This window comes from Peromyscus maniculatus, chromosome 8 (genome assembly GCF_049852395.1).
Source record: "Peromyscus maniculatus bairdii isolate BWxNUB_F1_BW_parent chromosome 8, HU_Pman_BW_mat_3.1, whole genome shotgun sequence".
Taxonomy (NCBI): Eukaryota; Metazoa; Chordata; class Mammalia; order Rodentia; family Cricetidae; genus Peromyscus; species Peromyscus maniculatus.
In genome coordinates this window covers 58,037,923-58,053,810 of record NC_134859.1, presented here as the reverse complement: position 1 = coordinate 58,053,810, position 15,888 = coordinate 58,037,923, and the positions used below count along the sequence as shown (strand labels likewise).

Genomic DNA, 15,888 nt, shown 5'->3' with positions numbered 1-15,888 from the left:
GCTGGCCTGGGCTGGGCTGGGCGGCCTGGGCTGGGCTGGCCTGGGCTGGGCGGGGCGGGGCGGCCTGGGCTGGGCTGGGCTGGGCTGGGCTGGGCTGGGCTGGGCTGGGCGGGGCTGGGCTGGGCTGCGCTGGGCTGGGCTGGGCTGCGCTGGGCTGGGCTGGGCGGCCTGGGCTGGACTGGGCTGGGCTGGGCTGGGCGGCCTGGGCTGCGCTGGGCTGGGTTAGGCTGGGCTGGGTTAGGCTGGGCTGGGCTGGGCTGGGCTGGGCTGGGCTAGGCTGGGCTGTTCTGGGCTGGGCTTGGCTGGGCTGAGCTGCGTTAGGCTGGGTAGGAGCTACAGGCTGAAGCCCTGTGCTGAGCACTGGGGCTAGGGACTGGGCACTGGGCTCACATTGCTCCACTTGCTGCAGGGTGCCCCAGGGTGCCGGGTCCTTGGCTGCCATGAGGCTTCCAGTGACTCCTCTGTGGCCCCACAGCCTGTGGGCTATGTGCCACAAGCATATATAACCTGGGTATCCCCGGTTCAATTAACCAGGACTTCGACGTCACTTTTTAACACATACTCAGATTAAATCATATTAAGACTAATTTCTGAGGGCTGGGGATATAGCTCAGTGGCAGAGAGCTTGTTTAGCAACCCTGGAGCCCCGGGTTTGATCTCCAGTGATAAGTAAATAGATACACACACAAATACATGTATTTTGTGGGATCAATGTCATAGATGCCCATAAAAATCAAAAGCACCTCCCCCACCCCCCACTCCAAATTAACAAGTGGCACAGGCCAGCCTCCATTCCTTAGCTCAGGTGTAGTAATCAACCTTACTTTAAATTAAAATATTTTTAAAAAGATTTATTAATTTTAATTTGTCTCTCTCTCTCTTTCTCTCTCTCTCTCTCTCTGTGTGTGTGTGTGTGTGTGTGTGTGTGTGTGTGTGTGTATGTATGTTTGCCACATGTGTATGGGTACCCAAGGGGGCCAGAAGAGGGCTTGTGATCCTGTAAAGTTACAGGTGGGTGTGAGCTGCCTGAGTGCTGGGAACCAAACTCTGGGTCCTCTGGAAGAGCAGCAAGGGCTCTTAACTGCTGAGCCTTCTCTCCAGTCCCAAGTTAAAAAATATTTTTGGTTAGCACTCGAAGTATTAGTTTTCAAGCAAAATTAGGTTTTGTTGATTGTCATCCTTTCCATTATGCCAGCTTTATTTTCCTGGTAGTTTCTCTCTCTCTCTCTCTCTCTCTCTCTCTCTCTCTCTCTCTCTCTCTCTCTCTCTCTCTCTCTCCCCCCCCCCCCATATTAGTCCCCACTGCAGCTTCTTGCTGGATCATGTATCAGTGCTGATTACAAAAGGCTCCCCTCCCCCTTTCCCGAGTTTGGGTAGCTGTATTTTGTGATTTCTGATTCTCTTGGTTCTTCTTTTTTTGCCTGTTATCGTCACTAGACATAGAACCCCTCAGACTGTCATTGACTTTGGTGGCTCTGGGGACTCCTGGAAGAGGGATAGGGCCAGCATCCACTCGGCTCCTTTCTCCACAAGGGTGGGGTGTGCTTTCTTTTCCCTCATGCCTGTGGTTAACATCCACCTTGAGCTCAGCAAACAAATGAGGTCTGCGCTTGGTGCTCAGGTTGCCTCGGAAATCTGAAAGTCAACAAACAAGATTGACATGACCGTGGCTGTGCTAGCGCACTCCCTGCCAGGCCTCCACTGCATTTCTCCCAATTCTCTGGTCCCCAGGCTACCAGAATGAGGAAGCTCCTGGTATCTAGGGGTTCCAGTGTCAGCCCTCCTAGCCTAGGAGAAAAGGTGGCCTGTTTTGAATGGACTTGGGTCTGAGTCTACTAGACCACCTGTGTCTGTGGTGAGGAAGGGGGCAGGAGGCAGGAGAGGACAGAGGAAGGGACATCGTGACCTGCTGAAGCACAGGAAGGAGCGTCCTGAGGTCACAGAGTCCTGAGATGTGCAGCAGGGAGGGAGGGCAGAAGGACCTTCACCACCTCCTCCAGCGGTGCTGCCCCAGGAGACCCTGGAGGGTGCACACTGCCAAAGCATCTGCGTGGCTCTGAGCAGATGAAGAGCCCGGCAAGGGGCATTATTGAAGGGCCAGGGATGATGGCTCCAGACTTCCCCTTTCCTCTCCTCACCTCAGATCTCTCCCCCTTTCTCTCCTCTCCTCCCCATTTCTTCTATCCTCTCTCTCCACTTCCAGGTGTTGTTTTGAGACAAGGTCTCACTGTGTAGCTCAGGCTGGCCTGGAACTTTGCAATCCTCCTGCTTCTGCTTTCCAAGTGCTGGGATTGTGTGTGTGTATGTGTGTGTGTGTGTGTGTGTGTGTGTGTGTGTGTGTGTGTGTGTGATTGCCCGGCATGCTATCCTTTTCTGGGCGCCGTGACCCTCCATTGCCTTTCCTTCTGCAGATGGAGAGAACCCACCTCACTTGCCAGTGTACAGCTCCCAGCTCCCCAGCATGAGCAATGCCCCAAGGCATCTCAGGGCCCTGATGGGTCCTGTCTGGCCCTCCTATGTGGTGATCTTCCTTTCTGATGCCCCAGGACATTTACAAGTCCAAAAATCAAGAGAGCTGTGGCCCAGGACACCTGTGGATGACAGTGGGAGGCACACTGAAGAGAGAGAGTCCCATTGTTACTGGCACCCAAAGATGCTGAAGGGACCATAGAAGTCCTGTTCAGAAGCCACTGCATCTTACACCTAACTCTCCGGTGCAGAGGGTTTGATGCGGCAGTGACAGGGATGAGGTCAGCTATCCATCCAGGGCTCTGGTCCTTGCCTGGGCCTCCTTCTGTGTTCTGGAAGCAGTCTCCTGGCTGAGGAATTTGGGAGGTGGGCTTGTCTCACAGGTAGCCTTCAGAAGGTGCCTTACCCAGAATCTGGCCAGCAGGGGGCAGCAGACAACAAGCAGCCTGAAGTCCCTGGGGGTCCGATGTCGTTCTCCACCTCCTGTGACCGCCCTTGATGTCTGCAGAGTGGTCACAGTCAAGGGACACTTAGAACGAGACCACTGGAAGATGAAGGACTCAGGGACAACCTAGTTCCCACCGGCTTTGTACAGTCTGGGAAACTGAGGCTCAGAGAGTGGCCAGAATCAAACTGAAGGTAGCTCCTAGATGAGCACCCGGGTTTCAGACTTCTGGCTGGAACTTTTTGTGCTACTCTGGGCTGCTCGGCAGCTGATCCATGCTGGCAATGGTGCATTACAAAGGGAAGGAGAAAAATGTTAGACTCACATAACGAAGCAAGCCTGTCTTTGCGTAGTAACAGAGAGGCCAAGACAGGGCCCTTGAGGGTTCCTCAGCCATGCTCGCTCCCTCTTAGAGTTAATATAGGTTAGTCGGGGTGTTTGGGCCAGGCATGAACTGCTGTCTGAACTGTGTCCTAACTGAAGTGAACAAAGATCCAGAGACCAGAGAGTAATTGTGGGAATCGTGTGGGCTTCTCCCATCCTTTGCAGGCACGTTAGCTCTATATCTCCTATAGCAAGGTATTACAAACAGTGGCTGAAAATGACATAGCACCCCTTCTGGGTCTGATGGTAGAAGTCCTGGAATGGGCTAGCCTGTGGTTTCCTCTCTAGACTCTCCTAGGAGAATCTATCTTGCCTTTTCTAGCTTCCAGAGACCCCCTGTGTTTCTCAGCTCCTGGCCCCCTTTCCCCTTCCAAGCCAGTTGGAGACAATCTTCCAGTCTCTGTGTCCCCTGGTCGGTCACCATCTCTGTGTCTCTGACCTTTCTGTCTCCTTCTTATGGGACCCTTGGGATGATGCCAGGCCTCCCTGGATAGCTCAGAAGACTGTCTGGACCTTGGGACTCTTGCCTTGACCATACCTGCCCAGTCTTCGTGGTACCACACAAGCCATATGCAGGCTCTGGAGACAGGGGCATGGACATCACTGGGGGACTTCATGCATCTCTCCACAGTCAGATAGTCTCTATTGTTACCATCTATCATGCTCTGTGTCCTGAAGGTTGTGCACATACACTGTGGCTCCTTCACCTGTGTTCTTGATTTGGATGACAGGTGGTTCCAGGAACCCCAGGTGGAAGAAAGATCTGTGGACACCTGTTTCTCCAAGTTCCTCCTTCTGGACATAGCTGGGCAGCTGTTGTAACATTTGACCTGTGGTCCCAAGGGCTGGATGCCTGGCCTCAGCTCTTGATGTCCCTAGAGTAGCAGTAATGGACCCTTCAGGTCTGCATGTGGCCATGGATCCTTCTTTCTAGGTTCCTGCTGTCCACCATTCTGTGTTTCTTCCAAGTGTTCTTCCTCCCCTCCATTGGGCACTCACAGATTCTCCAAATGGCCCCCTATCTTCTGTCAAGTGTCCTTCAGGCTGGAGGGCAGTGGCAGGGCTGAGAGTGAGCCAGCAACATACTCAGGGGACATAGGTAGGGCAGAGCTGGGACTGGAGTTCAGCCCCAGAAGTCAAAGGGGACCAGAGGTGACATTTTCCTAGCTTACCCTATCCTCACCCCTTACAGGGACTTCTCTCAGTTGACATCATCTGACAACATCAAGTGAAGAACTATTTGCCAGGAACACAGTCCTAGGATCCAGTCATTGCAGGTGGGACTTGGCAGCTGGACAAGTTCATGGCCAGTGCTTGCTTGTCACAAGGCCAAGGCACCTGTCTGTGAGAAATGGCTGGGCAGCCTCAGTCATGTTGAATGGACACAATAGCCGAACAGCTCTGTGCTCTGCAGGTGTTTGCTCAGCAGCAGAATGTAGCAACCACAACCCCTCTCCCCAACTTCTCCCCATCTCAAGGTGGGCCTCATAGCTCCACTTGACAGAAGAACAGCCATTCTGGGAGGCAGCCGGCCCACCTGGGTTGATCACACAGCTGTAAGTGGCAGAGGCCAGAAGTGATATCAGCGCTAAGAGCCAAGCCTTAGAGTGCTTTCACCTGTGTGTCTGATGGTCATCAAGTGGCTGTGTGGTGAATAGAGCTTGGCTCTGTTTTTTTTTTTTTTTCTTGAGACATGGTCTCATGTGGCCAAAGTTATCCTTGAACTGTGGATCCTTCTGTCTCTACCTCTCAAGTGCTGGGATTGCAGGTGTGTGCACCATCATGCCTGGCTGACATTTCTTTAATTTCCTTCTTGGCAATCGTTTAGGATGGGAGGAGAGTCAGGGGCTAGGTGTGTCTTACCTATAGCCACATGATTTCTTGGGGTGCTAGAAAGAAATGTCTATTTACCCCCAATAGAGAGAGCACTGGTGAACCAAGAGATGATTCTGTTCAATTCCAACTTGGTAGACTGAGGAGCATGCTGGGGTTACTGACAGGGCCCGGGACACTCAAAGGCAGCTACTCTGTGGGGAAGTCCCCTGGGCAACTCCTGGGCAGTTACACCCCTGAAGAGTTTCACCCCATCCAACTGCTCACCTCAGGGAAGGGAGGGGCCCATGTTTTCACGAAGCCTGTGAGCTCCTTTTCACCCAAGATGCACTGGTCCCATCCAACCTGGGGGGGAAGCCACTATACACACACACACACACACACACACACACACACACACACACACACACACACACACACACACACATGGGCACAGACCTGGGGTATTGCATGTGGCATGTTTGGGCTTTCCTCTGAGCACTAGATCCTTCCAGTGCACAGTTAGGGAATCTTGGCGTCACCCCAGCTCATGACAGTCTTCAGGGGCCTGGTGTCCAATATTACTTTCTCCGACAGCCAACATCTGGACTCCCTGTCCCTGGACTTGCCAGGTTTTGTAGCTGGAGGCGCCATGTTGAACTTCACCTTGGTCCACTGGTCTGTGAGTGGTGGCATCATACTGCTTGGCAGGGAGGCCATTTGGAGTTCTGCTTTCTCCCACCTCTTCCTTGAAGGCCAGCCCTCACGCTCGTTTCCCATGCCCCGAGTCTGCGCAGCTCCTGGCCTAATTTCGACTGCTCCGTTCAGTCTGCCGTTCTCATTAGTGAGAGACTGTGATGAGCAAGGAATCTCATTTTCCCTCTCACCACCAATAAAAATATCATCTGAGGACGAGTCTGAGTGCTTGTGTTTCCTCAGCAGTGTCAGGGCTGGTGGCCTCACTGTGAGCACTTCCTCAGGGCAGAGGTGCTGTGTGTGTGTGTGTGTGTGTGTGTGTGTGTGTGTGTGTGTGTGTGTGTGTGATTGAAATGTCTCCTCCTGCTGAGAACCATGGGCACCCCTTGAAAAACTCAGGTCCATGCTACTGCCTGGTGCAAAGACTCTTAGAAATACACAGTCCAATACCCTGCTGTGCAGAGAGGGAGACTGAAGGCCAGAACACAAGTCCAGGCTAAGGGAATCAGAAAGTCTGCTAGGACAGCCTGGGGTATTTACCGGCTTCTGGTCTGGCGCTGTCATTTCTGTCAACCCACCCATGATTTCTGTTTCTGCATTTGTGCCTATGTATATGTTTGTGTGCCATATTTATGCCTGGTACTCACAGAGACCAGAAGAGGTCATTGGGTCACCTGGAACTGGAGTTTACAGATAGTTGTCGGCTGCTGTATGGGTGCTGGGAACTGAACCCAGGTCCTCTACAAGAGCAGCCAGTGCTCTTAACTGCTGAGCCATTTCTCCAGCCCCTCCCTCTCATTTCTTATGAGCCTCTGGCTTGTAGCTTCCCAGGACAGGTTGCTTGGCAGTCGGCTCCCTGGTTCCCAGCCTCCCTTGGGAAGGGAAAAGGAGATACAGCTTCTACCTGGCTGGGGTTGTGACTCCAGGCCTGCCAGCTCCTTCTGGTATAGCTGAAGAGGAATACAGACTCTATCCAACCTCTAGGGAAGGAAGAGGAGGTTTGGGTAATTGAGATACACAAAATTTGGTGGTGGAGGAGTCTGCTAGCACCCTCTTGCGGTAGATGATTGGAAATACAATTTCTGCAGCTGCCCAGCCTGTCTGTGAGCTGTTGCTCTTCACAGATGTGTTCATGTTCACTAGGAAAAAAAACAAAAAAACCAAAAAAAAAAAAAACAAAAAACAAAAAACAAAAACAAACAAACAATGTGGACTTAAATGTCTCCCCACCATCCTCGGGAGGATGCAGGAACAGACAGCAAGCTTTGCTTGCTCTGCCTTGATCTGTGTTAAAGCTGGGTTCTGAGCTACAGGGTTAGAGATGTCCTTCACTACAGTTTCTCAAAGGCCAACATGCCGACAGTCTGAGGCAGAGGTTGAGATGTGGCCATGCCTCTTTTTTAACCATCTATGTTGAGTGTACCCTCTCCCCAGCCCTTTTTTTTTTTTTTCTGTTACCCAAGAAGAGAGAGTTGTCTTGGTAATGTTCAAGGGCCCTCCTCACGATGAAGTGGGCAAGCTTGGGACTCAGGAGAGCCAGGTGTATAGGTCTGTTCCAAGTTTGAAGGTCTGGGAGCCAGGGCGGCTGATATGTAAGTTCTAAGCTCCACACCTGAGGCATCCAAGGCAGGAAGACCTCCCGCAAGAGTGAAGGTTGGCTTTCTTGGTCTAGTCAGACCTTCTGCTGATTGGGTGTGACCCACCCACAGGAGAAAGACAACCTGATGTGCTCAGTTGGCTGATTCAGATTCCGGCCTATCCCAAATGCCCTCATGTGCATGCTAGGGGTAATGTCCACCAAACTTCTGGGCACCCGAGGGCCCACTTCAGTTAATACAAGAATGTCTCCTGTCACTTCTGGAGGCCAGATGCTACATATCAAGGCGTCAGTGGGTGGTTCCTTCTGAGGCTTGGAGGGAGAAGCTTGTCTTGGGCCTGTCTCCAGATGACCAATGTTTGCTTGCACTCCACAGTTGCCTTGGGTTGTAGAGACAGCTCTGTCTCCATACTTCCTTCTTATGGCATTCTCAAGGCCCTCACTAGGGAGGGTATTATTGTCACCAGACCAGGCAGTTGCTTCTTATACTGTCTGGTACATGACAGGACAGATTAGATTGGACATGGGGCTGGTCTATAGGCTGTCTAGGTGAGGACTGGGGGAACCTATATATACCAGAATATCTTAGGGAAAAAGCCAAGGGAGGGTGAAGGGGGTCAGACAGGGCCATATCCAGGGATCTTGAAAGCCAGTGAGGAGTCTCTAAGAAGCATCCGCAGGAAGGGGACATGATCAAATTAGCTTTCTAGAAAGATCTTTTTGTGGCAAGCTTGAGGTTGTATTGAAACAAGGAGGCCAGCTTGGAGAGTCCTGTAGTGGTTTCGGCAAGAAACAGTGTTGGAGGAAACGGTGTTGGAGGAGAGGAGGGGCCTCATGGAAGACATTGGCGCTGTGGATGCAGCTAACCTGGTAGAGAGGCTTGGAAAGGGCGATTGTGGTTGTATGTACTGAGGAATTCCAACCTCCTTACCCTTAAACTCACTGCGTCTACCTTAGATATGTGCAGTGCTTCCCAGTTCCCAGTAGATGGCAGGAGAGAGATTGAAGAAGGAGCCTCTGTCTAATTTGCATAGTTCCCGTACTGGCTAGGTCAAAATCTGTGTGACAGCTCAGGTGGCCCAAGGATTTTAGTTTTGAAGGGCGAAGGGTAGGGCTTGAAGATGTCCAGCTCTGACTCTAGACAGTACCAGGGGGGCAGCAACCAAACTAGACGTGACAGCCAGCTGATGCTGGAACCCTGAACTTTTCTCTCCAGCCAACCTAGCCTGGGGCTAGGGGTCTCAGGTTAAGGTGGAACGAGGGGGCAGTTACTCTAATGGTTTGGAGGGATTTTCATTCTTGGTGTTTTAGACAGAAGAATGCTGTCAAGGCTTCCTGGGGTTCTGTCTTGAAAGGCAAAGCTGAGTCTCACCTCTCAGCCGGAACACAGGCTTCCTGCTCCTCTGAGGACTCAGGATTGTCCTCTCTCTCTTTCTCTCTCTCTGAGTCCTGTTATGTAGCAGAGGCTGGCCTTGAACTTCTGAGGCTCCAGGTGTTCATCACCACTCCAATCCTGTACTCTCATGGAATGCCAGAACCTGCAGAGTCTGGCCCAGCTACCCATGTGCTGACTGTCCCCTGTCTGCCTCTTAATCAACCCTCTGCTCTTTCCAAACTGGCTTTGCTATGTGCACACTTTATGCTTCTCGCTGGCTTCCAGCTGGTTTTTTTCTTCAATGGGTGCCCCATTGGAGAAGCCGAGTTCAGCTTGCTTTCTGGGCAGGGGAGGACAGTCCCTTGCCTGCCTGCGCCTGCAAGGCCCTTTGCATGCCGCTACTGCTGGGCTGGCTTCTTACTGCTGCGGTAACAAGGAACCAACAATCTGTTGGCTTTACAAATGAGCTGTCTTGAGTTCAGAAGTCTGCAAGGCCTTTGTGGGCTGCAGTCAAAGGCTGGGCAGGACCTTGTTCCCTCTGAGACTCATAGGGAAACTTCTTGGCTTCTATAAGCCGCCCAAATTTCTTGGCTCCAGGCCACCTCCAACCTTTGTTTTCGTTATCATCCATCTTTCTCTTCTCTCCATGTCTCCCTCTTGTAGGGACCATTAGCATGACTCTGGTCTATCTGGAGAATCCAGGGCCAAATCCTCCATTTTAAGATTCTTAACTTGGTGACATCAGCACGTCTCTTTGTCACGTGCTGCAATGCACACTTGTTGTCTGGGAGACATCTCTCCCCTCCTTCCTGGGGTGTCAATGGCCCCTGGCTGTTGTTAGCCTCAGGGTGCTCACCTGATTTCTGTAACTTCTCACATCTGGCCCTCCCCACTCCAGCCCTCCCCACTCCAGCCCTCTCCACTCCAGCACATCTTCTTTCTGATTTTTAGTTCTTAATTAATTTGTTTTGAGTTAGCCTACAAAGTGATGGGTTTCCTTATGCCACATTCACACATGTCCCATGGCGCCCCCCAGCTTCTTCCTTCCTCTAGACGGTGTCCCATTCTTTCTCACCCCATGTGTTCTAGTACCTTCTCTTATGATCTCTTCCTCCTCTCGCATGGGTCCCTTTCTACTTTTATGTCAATCATGCATGCACATTTAAATCCAAGTTCTGTGTGTGAGGGAAAATGTGTGCTGTTTTGTCTTTCTAATCAGGCTTATTTGGCTTAATGTAACCATTTCTGGATTCATCCACTTTCTTGAAAATGTTGTGATCAAATTTTCTTTATGATTTAATAACATTTCTTTATCTCTGTCTGTCTGTCTATTTATTTATTTACCTATGTATCTATCTTCTATCTGCCTATCATCTATCTACCAGTCATCATGTGTGTGCCTGTCTGTTTATCTCATACACGGTCTTTACTCATCTGTTGAAGGACATATAGGCTGACTCCATTTTCGAGTTATTATGAACAGTGCAGCAATGACTATGGATGGGCAAGTATCTCTGTGGTGTGTTGACTTAGAGTCCTTTGGGAATGTGCCTAGGCCTGGCACAGCTGAGTCTTGTGGAAGTCTCTTTCTCGATTCTTTTAAACAAACCTTCATACTGATTTCTGAGGTGTGGGCACAGGTTTAAACTCTCATGACAGTGAGTAAGGGCTCCCCTTTCTCCACACCCTTTCCAGCATTTGTTGTCACTGTTTTCTTGATGACAGTCATCCTGATTGGGGCAAGAATTCTCAAGGCAGTTTTAATCACGATTTTCCTAATGGCTGAGGATGATAAACACATTTTCAGTAGTTATGGGCTACTCAGGTCTCCTTGTTGGAGAAGATGTGTTCTTTCCATCAGCTTGTTTGTTGATGGGATGATTGTGTTTCTGTAGATTAACCTTTTGTCGGGTGCCCCCCCCCCCACGACATTCCTCAAGTTGCCTGCAGAGGGCACTGTTGTATGTTGGAGTTTTGGACCTCTAAGAATCCTGGCCTATCAGGGCTCAGTTGATTTAATCTTTTCAGCAATTTTTATAGTTTATCTTCCACTTTATGGTTAGAGAATTTGAGGGTAACATGTCCATAGCCAGGGTTTACAGCAGATTGACTCTCTGGCTCCAGACAGCTGCCATTCTGGGTGTGTCCGCCTCTTACAGCTTGACCTGCAGCATTCCCCTCCCAAACATTTCCCCTCTGCATGGTGATTTTAAAAAACTACATGGAACTGTTCCTCTTTGGTTCCCCCAGATGTCCCTTTGCTCTGACATAGGGTCACTGTTGCCAGTCTGTGTTACACCAGCCAGGGGTCCCCTCAGAGACCATCTCAGAGACATCTGTCCTTCTGTCTCCACATCTGGGGTCAGGATAGAATGGAGACTAAGAAAAAGGGATAGTCAAACAAGTCTGGGTTCCTAACCTGGTCTGAACATTTACTAGCTGCATGATTGTTCACACACACACACACACACACACACACTAAATCTAGATTCTGCAGATGAAAGAATATGACAGGTGATGTTTGTCTTCCCAAGTCTGGCTTATTTTGCTTAACACAATGACCTCTAGTTCCATCCATTTTCTTACAAATGTCATGATTTCATTTTTCTTAACATCTGAATAAAATTCCACCATGCGTATGGGCCACATTATCTTTAGCCAGTCATCTGTTGATGCACATCTAGGCTGGTCCCGTTTATTGAATAGAGCAGCCCTGAACATGAATGAGCAGGTATCTCTGTGGTGTGCTGTGGTATGTGTTTACCAAGTGTCATAGCTCGGTCATATGATAGTTCTATTTTTTTGCTTTTTTAAAAACATGTATTTATTTAAGGTGGGAGAGGGGATTTGCCACAGCACATATGGCAGTCAAGACAATTTGCAGGAATTGCTTCTCTCCTTCCAAAAGGCAATGGTTACATGCCACAAAGCAGTTGGTAATGCCTTAACCATATGCAGATTATTAGGCCAAGGGCCTCTTCCATCCTTGTCAAGGGGTGTGCTGACCTCTCCTTTCATACAACACATATTTTTAGTCCCCCCGAAACTTCCATATTGACTTCCATAATGGTTGTACAAGTTTACATTACAATCAACTATGCGATTTTATAAAATTTGCTTAATGTCTCTGAGCTACTGTTTCTTCATTTGTACATTGGAGTCCACAAATTTTGCTATCTCACTGAGGTACCCTGATAGGCTGACCATTGTGGTACACAGCATCTGCTTCCGTTACAATGACTTTTATGCACAGCACCCTGGGTTCACCTGTGAGTTCACCCTGCCACCCCTAGCATCCCTCTCCCTCTATTTTCTCAGGTGGCTTCTGTGTTCCATATTCCCTAGCTTTAGGTGAGAGTGAATATTGCAGCTTCCCTGCTCTGCCAACTCCAGAGAGGGGGATCTCCAGCGTCATGGCCTTGGAAACGGCTGCCTACTCTGCCAGTGTGCAGCCCTTCACTATTGTCCCTTTTCTGGGATGAATTATTCCAAGTGGCCAGCACAGCGTCTTCAGTTCTTTCACAGCTTCTTTTAAGGACCCGCTTTGGGCAATTCGAAGCAAGACAAGTGACAAGGACCCCCAGCTTGGTGTTCATCCTGTTAGTAATTTCACATCTGTCTCTTAGAAATGCTGCTGTTTCAGCAGAGCTTCTGGGAAGTCATAGCTCTGGCTGACCCCTCCTGGCCACACACAAGTTCCTAGGCTGCTGTCCTGGGATGTGCAAATGGCCCGAAGTTCAGAGGGAAGATCATGAAGGACATCCTTCGGCCCTGCAGGAGTAGGAGGCTTGGTGGAGGGTGGTGGCAGCAGCAGGGGGTTTTCCTCATATCCACCGAAGCTGCAGCTGTCCCTACAATTGCTTCTCCCATCCCATCCAGCCTTGCCCTTAATGGGAACTCGAGTCTGACTGTGGGGTAGGTAGATGGTACAGGAAGGTAGGGAATCTTTAGTCTATGTTACAAAGATTTTTTTTTCCCTCGGTGAGGGTCTCCATTATCAAGGATGAGTAAATGAACTTGGTTATTCTGGGAGAGTTCAAAGCAAATTGAGAACCTAGAACTCCGGGGAAGAGAAACCCGTGGCAGGCTGAGTGGATGGCCATAAAGTTGTTCCCATGGCCCCTGGCAGCAATCCTGTGCTTCTGCCTCCCATTGCCTTCCTCCTAGCTGATGGGACAGGGTGGAGGCATGCAGACGACTTCCAGCCTTGGCCCAGAGAACCCTTATGCTGTTCCTTTCTCTCTGCTCACAGAAGAGGAGGCAGTGTCTGAAAGGCTCCTGTGGAGGTGGTGGGGCCTGGGTACACAGGGAACCTGGACTGAAAGGTGATTCATGCAACGGTCACATGATTAGGTGCAAACCAGTGATGCCTTTGTCCTGGACAATCCTCTGCCATCTTCCCAGCAGTTCCAGACCTCCTTCAAGTCTTTTATTTGAGGACTTCTTGGTGTTCTATTAGTTAAAGTTTCTATTGCCCTGGTGAAACACCACAACCAAAAGCAATGTGGGGAGGTAAGGGTTTATTTCACCCACAGTTCCATATAACAGTTCATCATCAAAAGCAGTGAGGGCCGGAACTCACACAGGGCAGGAACCTGGAGGCAGGGGCTGATGCAAGGACCATGGAGAGGTGCTCCTTACTGGCTTGCTCCTCATAGCTTGCTCAGCCTGCTTTCTTATCCAGGACTGCCAGCCCAGGAATGGAAACACTCACAATCACCTGTACCTTCTTCATCAATCACTAATTAAGAAAATGCCCTACAGTCTTGCCTACAGCCGGGTTTTATGGAGGCATTTTCTCAATCGAGGTTCCCTAGATGACCCTAGCCTGTGTCAAGTTGACACAAAACTAGCCAGCATGTCTGTGTATGCTGCTATAAAACATATCACAGACTGGGTAACTTAATGAAGAGGTGAATTTTTTTCTTTCTCAATCCTGGAGGCCAGAAGGTCTGAAGTCAAGGTGTTGGCTGTCTGGTGAGGATCCTGTCTCCTCTATCAAAATGGTGGCTTGAGCATTGTGTCCTCCAGAGGGAACACTGTCCTTATGTGGGGGAAGATGAAGGACAAAAGGGATGATTCCCTGTTAAGCTCTTCTATAGGGATATCTGATCCCAGCCTGGAGAGTCCCACTGTCACGAGCCTCTTGCTTGTGGAAGGTCCTACCTCTTAGTGTTGGGATACTGCCATTCAGTGTCAATGCCTGGAGCATTCAACCATTTCAGGGACAGTGGGTTTTCACAGGTACGACAGGCCCCTCAGAGTCAGACAAACACTTTGCAACACTGTGCAGTTGGAATCAGAGTCCTGGAGGCTCCACACCCGTCAGCTGCGCTTCCTCATGGGAATGCACATCACAATGGCTCCGGGGAGTGGGAGTTCCAGCCATAGAAGGATGTGATGTTCTTGAGTAACTTGGGTTAAAATTAGATGCAGATTTAACTGATGGAGGAGCTGAGTCAGAGGCCGGAATGCCACCATCTCAACACAGTTTATAACATCCAAATTCACTTGTGGGAACCCAAGGCTGGGAGGCCTTCTCTTTCTTATTCTTCAGAAGGGAACATGATGAAGTTGGAAACCTGGTACTCCTCCAGTATGGGGACTCAGGACACTCTCCTGGATCCCTTCATCAGGAAATCAAGGTCTGTGACGAGATGTGGCTTCTCATGACAAATTCATACCCACTGTTAGGAAAACTGCAGAGCCAAGTGGAGTCCCTATGGGGGAGCCCTTCCCAGGTCTGTGTGACACCTCTTTGGGGGCCAAGAGTGTGTCCTAATGTTTTAAGCCCCCTTTCCACAGTGACCTCTGAATGAAAAAAAGAAACAGAAGGAAAGGAGATGACTACTCCTAGATAAGGTAGAGGAGAAAGTTTGTTGTGGATAAAAGGGAGAGCATAGGCAGAGACAGGGCCATCTGGGAGAGTCCAGAATGGACATGACCCTGACTGAGCTGGGCCATGTGAGGAGAAGGGGAGGGTAAGGGAGAGGGGAGAGAGGGGAACCAGGTGCGGCAGCCTAGAGGGTGGGTAACCAAAATGTCTGGATTATATAGAGAAGAGCCTCTGGGGGAAGGACAGCCCAGCCCCTGGGTTGGAGAGTTGGGGGGTAGAGGTAGGGACTGAGGGATGCTGGGGGAACCTGGCAGCCAGGTCTGCTTTGATATGTTAAATAGGGATCTCAGTCATTTGTCCTTGCATCTGAGGCTTAACAACCTCCTCCAACCTTGTGAGGCATTCATAGGAGAAACTTGAGTCAAGAGGACTTGATGGACACTGGTCCTCTTCCCCAGAGTGTGGTACAACTTATCCTCCCAAAGGATCACAGTGGGGCCCTAGAGCCAAGCCACTATGGGGAGGAATGAATTTATGAATAAATGCATCGTTAGTGTTTTTTTTTTTTTTTTTTTTTTTTTTTTTTTTTTTTTTTTTTTTTTTCTATGTAGCTAAAGGTAGTGCAGGATTGAACCCAGGGCTTTTTGCATGTTAGGTAAGCTCTCTACCCACTGAATTACGTATGCAGCCCTTATATAAGGTAATATTTAGAACCTACTATGGTCTAGGTGCTGAGGCCTTTGGGTGTATCAGGTGAGAAGGAGTGGGGCTGTCTCTTGGTGTCAGTGGGACTGTGGGACCCAGTGGGGAACTGGTCCAGGTAAACAGTCCATCAGGTTCTCACTTGGAGGGGAAGGTGGCTTTATATGAAGTCAAGCACATGAAAGAGTTAGTGAGACAGCCAAGTATTTCAGCCATTAGAGGACAAGGCTATGACAATTGGAAGCTTGAAGCTAACCTGGGGGACATAGCAAAACCCAAACTGAACTCACACAAAAAGCCAGGGAGTGTGAGAGCCATGAGGGTCCTCTGGACAGGTCATGTGAGTGATCCATAGCAATGTCAGAATGATAGAGAATCCAGGAGACAGAGTGCAAACGCTGATAAGCATGGGAGAGTGGGGGAAGTGGAGGCCGTGGGTTTGTGGATATCTGTCCACGGGGAAGGGAGGCTCTTAGGGAAACAAGCTACTTTGAGGGGAGGAAAGGGGGGAAGGGGAACGGGGAAGGACTAGAGTGTGGGGAAGAGCACATTCAAGTGATCTGATCACTCGT

General features: G+C 50.0%; 1 non-coding gene across 1 annotated transcript; it reads right to left on the bottom strand.

Annotated features, from left to right (window-relative positions):
* Nucleotides 1-11,681: 11,681 nt before the first annotated feature.
* LOC121831931 (U6atac minor spliceosomal RNA) lies at nt 11,682-11,803 on the bottom strand. The gene has a single exon (XR_006075526.1). It is a non-coding gene; the product is annotated as a U6atac minor spliceosomal RNA (small nuclear RNA).
* Between the last annotated feature and the right edge of the window lie 4,085 nt (nt 11,804-15,888).